General features: G+C 31.2%; 1 protein-coding gene across 5 annotated transcripts in view; it reads right to left on the minus strand.

The window, feature by feature from the left end:
- LOC135839922 (uncharacterized) overlaps positions 1 to 9,121 on the minus strand; it is a 201,129-nt gene extending 192,008 nt beyond the window's left edge. For 4 of the 5 annotated variants that reach the window (XM_065356187.1, XM_065356188.1, XM_065356183.1 and 1 more), the window contains exon 1: positions 8,949 to 9,121. The gene's annotated coding sequence lies outside the window, so the exon portion shown is untranslated. Of the gene's footprint in view, positions 1 to 4,830; positions 5,168 to 8,948 lie in introns of those variants that run through there. The other variant, XM_065356184.1, reaches the window with a different exon arrangement.
- Positions 9,122 to 11,157: the final 2,036 nt, after the last annotated feature.

The raw sequence follows: 11,157 nt of genomic DNA on the forward strand, positions 1-11,157 counted from the left end.
AAATGGATTTTTCGCTGTTCTCACTTTTTCTCAGAGTTTCGAAATCCTGAACTATGGATCTGGGAGAGAAGGATATAGAAAAAAAATAACGTGTACCTACTCCTTATATTTAGGCATTTAACCACTGTACTGGCGAGTTTTTTTTTTTGTAGGAAAAAACCCACCACTTAAATAAATATACCGGTCGCCATTTTTTTTGTTAGGTATTATAATTAACTAAAAAACGACATTTAAAAAATACTTCAATTGCAAGTACCTAACTACATACGTATTTTGGAGAGTAAAAAAATCAAAAACTTTCATGCTGAAATTTTTGTTCAAAAAATTTTCCATCTGGTTTTTTCCAATTTTTTGAAACATTGCCTCGTGATGAACTGATGAATCATCAGAAGGAGCTCCTTCTACTCAGTCTCATGCACCGTTGAGAGAGAAAAAAGGAGCAACCTACTCGGCGCCCCCGATATTTCCTCGGTATCCCTCGAGATATGAAGGGCTCGGGATAAATAATGAAGCTTGATGATAAGAAGAATTGTCAATTATTCAAAGGTTTCAAATTTTTAAGATTTATCATGGGTGGAAACTGATAGTGAGTTCTGGGAACATTGTCTCGACGTTCAGGTTCTGAATAGTCCCAATCATACGCTCGGGCTCCAGGTTAAAAAGTTTCATGGACGATCTTTAGATCCTGGTCCCTCAAATTTGTTCAAAAAATTTAAATTATGAAAAAAAATAATTGATTTTTTACGAATTGAATTTTAGGGAAAATGGGAAGAGTGAATGACGTTCGTTTCTCCGGACTAGTTTCAATGGTTCTGTTACCATACCATGCAACTGAAAGTTTATTTTAAAAAAAAAAGACTGCTGATCATTTTAAATAAATTTTTTAGAATTATTATTAATTGAAGGCGATTCGGATCGACTAAATATTTACAATACCCAATCAGGTCAATTCTCTATCAACTTCGATACTTTTCAAGCAGTTCAAACACAACTTTTAAACCTTCTCTCTCAGGTTTATCTTCAAAAAAAAAAAAAATGATTTATTTTTAGTTCCAAATTTTACAAATTGAACATTTTTCGAACAAAATTTGAAAAAGTTATAATATTAAGTAGGTATCTAACCTACCCATCATCTCAGATAAAATGTTTTATTACCCACCAACTATTGCAAATCTTGAGAAAAAAATTTCTTATTCAAATTTTCTGTTCAAATCAAAAACCTTATCATCTGCAGTATGTGAGATGACAGTTGGCTTGCAAAATGATACATGTACTCGTATACTACATAGATCCAACGTCTCTAGCTGTAATTGGTGGTATAGTCACGACATCCTGCCAACCCCCCTTATCTATTAATTATAGGCAACCATGCACACATAGAAGTAACTTTATTTGCATTATTTTAAAAAAAAAAACTGATTAGGTAAGTACTAGCTATAATGTAGGCAAATCTGGTTTTTTTGGAAATTAAAAAAATGTTAGCATGTCAAGCTTTTACTGCGAAAAATTGTCGAGAATGAATTTGCTGAATAACTTCCAGAGTAAAGGCTAAACATTTTTGATGGGGTAGTCAGCATTTTCTGGCTAGTTTTTTCTCATCTAGAAACCTCATCTAAGGACACTGAAAAAAATCGGGGTTTGTGGTCATTTCATGGGTATTCAATGTTGTGTTCTTATTCGTATTCATCGCAAGGCATCTCTTTGCAAAACTCTCAATCTCCTCTCCCAATGGTTGAACAGAAAAACTTTTTGTACAAAAAAGTTGCGAAATTGAGTCCAAAACAAAAAAGTATAGAGCTTTTCTGAATGTAAAATTGAACTCAAAAGAGGAAATGCGAAAAATAACTGGTTTTTACGACGTTGAATCCTCTATTTTAGAAAGTTAACAAGAAATTTGGGGTAATTTTGGAGGTTATTCAAGAGACCACTCTCGGCAGTTCTTCGTAATTGGAGTTTATATGTACTTAGCTGACTATAATAAAAACGTTTCGATTTTCCAAAAAACATATGAATTTCCCTACACTACGAAGGCGATAAGAAAATATTTTTTCAAAAAATTATTGCAAGGGATATGCAATATTTACTTACATCCTTGTTAGAAGAGTTACAATACCTAATTCAAGATTGAATACCTATGAATTGGCAAAAAAATTTCTATACCAAATTTTTAATTGCGAATATAAAAATTTTTTACCAACAAAATCGACCATTCAGATTGTATTTAGAATAAAATTAAAAATTTAGTAGGTAATTTTCGAAATCAGGCAAAAAATTGATTAAAAAGGCAATATTCGATTAGTGGTTTTTGAAAAAAAAATTACGTACAACAAAAAAATAATGCTATGCAAGTTTTATTTATCTTTACACTACTTTTAAAAATTTCGCCAAATTCTTGAAGAATGTAACTGCTTATGCTGGCATGTGCGCATGGTTGCATATGTTGAAAATACATGGAGCTTGCTTGGTGTAATGAATTCCCCGCACACGTTGATGGTACAGGTTCTAGGTTCCAATTTAATTCCTGTGTCACCGAGCCCACCACAGGATTTTTCATAGTTGTTTTTCATTTTATAAAAATAAAAAATAAAATCAACTTTGCGTAATTTGAGATCCTCGAGTTAAATCAGATATCTGATTGGAACTTCGAAAATCGTACAATAATCAGCTCGGATATATTTTCCAAAGTGCAATTAAGAACTTTCAATTTTACTTGATCCCCTCATTTTAGTTTCAGGAAAATACGTACATAGGTAGCCTACTTATTAAGCGTGTCAAGATTTGTTCCATTTACAGAGTCCTATTCGTTTTTTCAAGACCAATAATTTTTCTGCGCTCAATAACTTTTTGGCACCTTTTTTTAAATGACCATTTGGCCCCTCAATTTCACATAAGCTAGATACCTGTCCATCCACTATTTTTCTCAAGCTGGTGCTTTCGCTATAATAAGTAGGTACCTATCAACTTCTAAATTGAAGAGAAACCGGGTCATTGGGTCGAGAATCAGTCATTTACTGATATCAGATTTGAGTAGATTTAAAACTGCTGCCGGTATAGTGCTGATGCCGATCTGCTGAGAAAAAATAATTACCTACGGATATCGCAAAAACATGGTAACCTGAATTAAAGTTTCGTAGGAAAATAACTTCTTCTTCGACTAAAACCACTGATAAAGTTCTCTTACATTTTGAAATGTATCATGAAAAATTTGAGCTTTTTAAAATTTTGTACCATGAATTAAATAAAAAACGACTGCAGTTTGAGAACCCATTGCTTCCACTATTTCTGAAGTGGGCGGTTTAAATCAAATTTTTTTATAGGACGCTTTCAACTCAGAGTAAACTTTCTCGATGAATTTTGTTCAAGTCCAACGTATTATTTCTTAAACTTTTTTGACCACTATTCTGGAAAAAACTTGCCATCATGATGATTTTTTATCGAATATAAACAATTTTAAGAAACCACATAGGTAATTTTAAAAATCAGTTCCTCTCAAGACATTTTTTTCTATGAAACTCTGTAACCCATTCAATAATTTTCAGTGAGAAATCAGGATACCAAAATCAAAGATGAGGCTGGTTCTCAAAATAGGTACCTACTCTTCATTCTCACACCTAGTTCAAAGATGATTTTTGAATGATGGTATTATGCACATTCAAGTAGTACACAGGTAATGTTTTTCCTCAGTGTAGTTCGCATTGTTTTCCATTAAAAATCAATTAGCTATCAAATCGCTGGCGAAAGAAAGAAATAGATGCCCTTTTTAAACCAAGAGATACCATATGAATCTTAAAATCCTTCAAACGAAAAAAAATAAGTAAGTTGAGTTGATAGAGAATAAGTTTTGAGAAATATTTCAAGATTTTTTTCCTTTTAAATTCAAATAAATATTTCGTACTGGTATAGATACATTAAGGAATAGTAGGTAGATTTATATATTATGTACTATTTTTCAGTATACATGCACCAAAAATTTGCTCATTTAGCAGTACCTAATAACGCACCTATTTTTTGTGCATAGGTAGGTACATCATGGAAATTTCATTTTAAAGAAACAGATGTTCAGTAAGTACATATCAGCATTCAAATCTGTATTTGTTAGGTACTATTGAAAAAAAAAAAAAAAAAAAAAAAAAAAAAACGAAGAAAAGAAAAATGAAATGTTTGTCTTTCTTACAAGAATGTCCACGTTTTGAAATGCTTTCTCATTAATTCCCCTATGAGAGTTCTTACGCTTGGAAAATTTACTTCGTATATATTTTTCAAAAATAAATAATACTGATGAAATTATTAACAAGAAAAGAAAAAAAAAGAAATTGGGAAGTACTAGATACCTTAATTTTTGAAGAACGACGACTGAATAAACTTTGAAGAAAAAAAAAGTACAAAAGTTTGAAAAGTAAACGAGAAATGTAATTTTAAAACATCTTCTGTAAGTAATGGTAAACTGTGTATAAGAAAACAAAAAAAAAATGAAAAATTTCGTTATGAAAAAGATCATTAATGTTTAAAAACTAACCAAGTTCAATTGAAACCGCGGGCGTCTGAAAAGTTTTTTTTCTAGCTCGCATACGTGCGATCAACACGTGAATAAAAAAGGTTGAAAAGTTTTAAAAAGTTTTTGCGTAAGTATTCGATCGAAACGGACTTAATACATGTTGTCGTTGACTTTGTACGACTGATTTTAATAACGAACGCGTTAAACTGTAAAATTGAGGCAGGGTGCCAGAAAAAGCGAAAGTTGCGTGCGTAGCGCATGCTCGTTATTTATTATTTTGGAAAAATCGCAGCACGAGCACAGCGAGACGAAATAATTGTATGAGAAGTACTTACCGAGTTGAGAGAAAAAACCAGAAATGAATGTAAAACTAATCGATAACTTATAAACTTTTTAACCTGGAAAAACTTTTCGCGAAAAATTTCGCGGCGCGTTCGCGAGATTACGAAATTCTTCGGCATTGAATTACATACTGGCGAAAAAAAAATTAAAACCGAACCGGCAATTGTTTCTTGTGTAAAAAATATTCCCGTAATTTGATTCGAAAAGGCCAACAAAAACAAGAAAATACCGAAAGATCGCGCTTTACGGAGACGGTATAAAAGTTTCATCATAACAGTGGCAATACCCGGCCCTACAATTCGTATAAACTTTCAAAACGTTGTAATCTCTCTCACAGTATAACTTCAACTGAAAACTTTACACTGTCTCTCTCTGTTCCGTGTTTCTTTCTCTTTTTTCTTTTCATCTGCGTTTGATTTTTCCCCTTTTTTTCTTTCGCAGTGTTTCCTAAATATACAATTTTTTTCGGTAATAAAAGACGCGCGGGTACGAAAATGAATTCTACCAAAATATTTCGCAATATTTAAATTCTACGGACATATTATCAAAGTTCGTATTCTTCTGTACAGAATGTTCTTTTCTGTAATATTCGTATTGTTTTCATTGCACGGCGGTAGCGAGGCTAAAAGTTACAAAAAAAAATTTCTCCAACTTTCGGCGAAGTTACGGAATTCCCCGTCATTACCGGAGTCTGCTAACAAAATTAGTCTTGACCTAGTGAAAGTTTTGTGTTTATTTATCCCCTCGAATGTGTGGGTTTTAGATTTCGTATAGGTATATCGGCACGAGCATCCCTATATTATCCTTAATTTTCAAATACAACTTTTTTAACTTTTGGTTTGGTACCTATTTGTTCTTCAAAAAATGCACCTATGCTGTTCCATTCTTCGAGATCTCAAGAATCGAAATCAGAGTTTGAATTCTTATGCATTGGTAATTTTTTTTTTACAAACGATACAGATTGAGTGAAAAAGCTCTTACGAGTAGAATGCATATTTTTGCATTCTACAAGTTTTTAGGAAAACTGACCCAATTTTCTGAAGCTTCAGGACGTGTTTTTGCCCAGTAAGTTCTGTTTAGTAGGTAAGTAGGTATGTCATGGTTTCGGAGCATATTTTCACATTATTCTCGTTTTTTCATCTTCTTGTAATTTTTTCAAAACTAATACGTACCTATTCAGTAAATTAGTAAGCATTTTTTTTACAAAATTTTTGAAAATTCCACCACCGCAATTTCCATGAGATCATGAAAAAAAAAGTCGATGGATTTTGACCAAATTCAGAGGAGACCCTCATTTTGAGTTTGAGATGCTGTGTCAATCCAATATATCATTGCCGTCAAAATTCAAGATCTTTTTCAGGGTTCTACTCTGTAGGTGAAAATTTGCAAATTGCTTATTTTTAGATAAGTTCGTGTTATGAAAATTTTTTCTTCTCGAATATTTTAGGCCAAAATATCGAAAAATATCATTTCTGAAGCTAAGCAAGTATCTAGGAACGCAGTAAGGCCAATTTCAAAAAACGGAAAAAATTTCATAGGTACGTTTATGGCTAAGTATATTTTTATGATTTTTTGAAATTAGCAATAATGGCCAGAAAAATGGTACCACTACGTTCCAAAATATTTCCTCAGTTTCGGAAATGATATTTTTTGATATTTTGGCATAACTACTTAATGCAAAATACTCTCGAAGAAAAAATTTTCGTTAAACGAGAACTAAAAATTCATTCAACAATTTTTTTCCGCAAACAATTTTTGAGAAATTATAGGATTTATCGTCAACCGATTTAAAGCTAAGAAACCGGTTTAAAAAATGAAGTATCCTTTCTTTTCATTCAAAAATTATTTTGATCGTGCAGGAATCAGGAACATACTCGTAGTATTCGTATAAGCCACATTGTAATAAGTACATACATACACCATAGGAAAAATTGCCTTAGCTGGGCTGTTCCATAAAGAAGTAGGTATAGGTGACCTGAAATCTTGTTTCATTATTTTTGGGAGAATCGAGACTATTCGCAAACATGCTTTTCCCACTTATACGTCATTTTTTACCTGATACGACAGAGACAAAAGGAGTCGAGCCATGAGCGACCTTGTAGTTTTTCGATGTTTATCTATCTCGTCCGAAACTTGCATCAGAGACCAATTTCTCTTGAAAGGTAAAAAACCGTAGACTATGTTGTCTGGCAATCTACATAACATGAACACCCTATGAACGGATGTGAGTTAAATGTTTAGGGTCACACGTCCATATCTTTCGAAAAACTAATAAAGAGACAAAAGCGAGTTGATTCAATGCGTATATGGCTTCTTCTGTCGCCTCTTTGATGATATGATTTTGCTTTTTTTGTAGTATTTTAATTGCTTTGTTCGAGATTCATAAAAAAATCAAATTGAAGATAGAATTTCTGTCTTAGCAAAGTCTACGTTGAATGGGAGGAAAATCTTACGAATGCCAAAATTAATGATAAAACTTATATACAATTATCAATAGGTATACTCGATTACTTACAATCCTAAATGAATATTTGTTTATCAGTAGGTACCTATAAACATTCCGGTGTCTATATCATAGGTAAATAATACGTATACGTGTATAAATTGAATTTGGTTTCATCTCCCTTTAGGCTAAATACCAACGTGAAAAATTACTCATATATCAAAGTATCGTGTTAAAGACTTCGATAAAAGTGAAAGTTGATACCAGAATAAAATCACTTTTGAAGTCTTACGTTGAATCCGCATAAAGATTATGAATTTTGCTGAAATCTTGCATAGATATACGCTTTGTAACTAACTAAATTGACGTATAAATTATGTTAATATAAGCGTGCTTCTTTGTATAACATTCTCATTATACTCAGCAATGCTTGCTAATGGAAAATTTATTGAGTTTTCTCATAAACACTGTTTCTACTAAGTCTAAGATGTTCGTACTCGTATATTTCATATATTCGTACCAACAAAAGTAAGTAAGTACACAATACACATATGATGTGCATTTTTACTTAGACTAAGCAATATAGATTTCTATGCGAATTTATAATTTTAAAAGAAATTTTAGAAATTCATGCAACAACGTATATACTTACTTATGTAGAATGTAATAGGTATGTACCTATGTACATAATATACATATACCAGAAAATTTAAATTCATGGAGATTAGGACGTATGATTGTTCTGATAAAATATGAGCAAATCGAGTGCAATGCAATAGAAAAAAACTTTAAATTGAAAAAAAAACTATAGGTAGGTATTTAAATTTTTGTAGCCTACCTATGCTTTTCTATATTATGCCATTTTTTTTATCGTCAAGAATTCGTCACATTTTTTTCAAGCTCTTAAAAGTCAGCCAAAGTAGGTATTGTATGTAATATGTAATCAAATACAGGTACTCTAAAATATTGAAAATTTATCAAATTTTCCTCCAAGTTTCCAAAAATTAGACAATTTTTATTTCAGTTTTCAGATATCAGCGTCAGGTGGACAATCATTTTAAGAATCAGGTGACGTGGATCGGAGTCTGAGAAATTTCGAACGGACTCCTGGCGCAGAAAACATCCATGTGAGAAAAATTTTTATGATAATTTTTGAAAATTTTGAAGTGTCGCGAGTGTCGCATTATTATAGAAATTCTGGTTATTTTTAGCTTTTTAATTTTTGAAAATTATCTAGTATGTCATATACCTTTTTTCATTGGTAGCAAAGAATCATACGAAAACCGTAGTAAAGCATATCATTTTCGATAATATATTTTCAAGTTTTTGAAAAGTTTTCCGTTTTAAAATAGGCTACGCATGTTTAGGTATCTGAATAATGATGCATATTATGTTACCCACCTCGAATAAACTACGAGGAGGCCACATGCCGTTTTGAATTACAAACACACGCTTTCTGACAGTGGCCATTGAAGTAGGTAAACACAGTTACCTACTGAAACAGAGAAATGCTCGGTTTACTAGAAATGAAAATTGAATTTGAGTGAAAAAATTCTGTGAAATCATAAATCTCAAAAATGATGACACGCTGCTTTCTGATTAATCTATTAGCTTTAATTAATAACGTGACTATATTTTAGTACGTATCTATATGAAAAAAGTACCTACTTTAGAGTTCAACGCAGTAATTCCACAACACATCGGTAGAAACATCCGTAGGTAATATTTTTCTCCCATTATCGTACGAGGTAAACAGAACAATGTATGCATATGCAAATCTCCAAAGAACGAAAATAATAAGGATGTACTTGTACGAACCGTATTATGCTACCCCGACGAACAGACTGAATGATATTAGAAATTGTTCAGACACTAAAGATGTTTTAACTGATAACATGGTGTTTCCTTCTTTTATAAACAATTTTCACAAAAGCTACGACCTACCACATTCAACAACTAATTCGCCATGTGTTAGACGATATTGTTTGAGTATGCATTGAATTTCACTTCTTTTTGTGTTTATTGCTTCTTAGAATATGCATTTTTATTCCCTTTCTCTGTTTTTTTTTTTCAAAAGCGATGCGTTTTCCGCTTTTATTACGATCTTTATTTCATTTCTTTTTAAAAATTACGCAAAAAAAATTCAAATTTTTGCACGATGTGAAATAAACTTTGCGTCAAAATTAATCTTACGGAAAAAAGTAAACCTTGTATCGAAATTAATTTTACGGAAAAATTAATTGATATGTAGGGTACCTCTACTTACGTATTTATGAATGAGAATTTTTTCTCAGTATTGATACTATCATTTTTTTAATTCAGAATTTCAGAGAAATGACTGTACCTAGCTATCTTAATTTTAATGGTGCACAATATTTTAAGAATGAATTACTTAAATCCGTCTAGGTTTCTATGCACTCATAATTTGGTAGTATAGGTAGGTATGATGGTCTGTCTCTAAGAAAAAATTAGCATTTTTCGTTTAGGTGCGTATAGTACGCTACACACATTATCGTTTACTTATATGTACGTACTTCTTTGCATTTTTTTTTCATTTATCGAAGTGAAAATTAATGGGGAAAAATAATAAAATGTAAGCAAACTTGATCTATGCATTTAAAAAAAAGTTGTGAGTAAAACCCAACCTATACCTCATCGAAAGTCAATAAAAATAAGTGATTGTTTGTGAAATACTTGAGATAAGAAATGGAACGTGAAGATTTATTTTGTTGAGAGAGTAAATATCTTCATTCACAATTCTGATCGAAGCATAGGTATAAATTATAATATTTCATTGGATCGTGTTCGATAACAATTTAGCTAACATTTGTACGTATTTAAAACATCTATATTTTTATGCTGAGAAATAATTATTTTCAAAAAATTTCTTTTTAATAAAAAAAATAATCGTAGGTACTTATCTACAATAATATTTAAGGCGATTGATTCTCGAAGTCGAGTCGAATCACTTCCTCGATATGTACTATTATGATACGTTTTTAATTTTTAAAATCAATATGTACCTATCTATCGAAATCCTACGCAAAATTTAAATATTTACAATAATTATTCCAATACAAAGTCTATTCGCTGTTTGGTGTTTAGTATCTTCTGATAGAGGTGAAATAAAAACAACGTACTAACATAACAATTATGATTTGATTACCGTTGTTTTGAATAACTTATTTTCAAAAATGATCTCTATGGTAAGAGTTGGAAGTATTTTTTGCAGTCTTCTTTCTAAATTGATCGTAAACACCTCCACGTTAATATTACATGTAAGTATATTTATATGTACTGAGGTGTATTCTTTTTTTGTTATTTGTCATCAGAGCCATTTTTGGAAACAAAATAAACAATCTCAGTTTGGGAATTAATTCACACAATACATTTAGGATTCAAAATATATACAGGCAGGTCTGATTGCATTTTTCTTAAACACTTTTTCCAAATAAATAACCAAAGTACTTACTTAGGTAATTGAACTTTTTTTTTGTAATAAATAAATTCTCACAAGTAAATCGTGTATTCCTAATCCCAAGTCCAAATAACCAAGTACAAGAAATGGTGAAAGAAATTGCATGAAGCAATTCATTCAAATAATTTCAAATATCACCTAAGTACTTCGAAATTTTGAGACATTAATCAATAATCATGGTATTAAGTAATATATACATAGTAAAAAACACACTACTTTTTTTCATTTTCACGAATCGCTCACGCTCAAATACAAGCTTAATCTGAAGTAAACCAGAAGCGAAAATGAATCACTTTGATGCGTAATTCACTTTTACGCAGTAATAAAAAATGAAAGAAAAAAAATCAGTTCAATAACTATTAAATATTATGTAAGTCAATGGTAATTCAATGAGCCTAG

The sequence above is a fragment of the Planococcus citri genome, chromosome 3 (assembly GCF_950023065.1).
Source record: "Planococcus citri chromosome 3, ihPlaCitr1.1, whole genome shotgun sequence".
Taxonomy (NCBI): Eukaryota; Metazoa; Arthropoda; class Insecta; order Hemiptera; family Pseudococcidae; genus Planococcus; species Planococcus citri.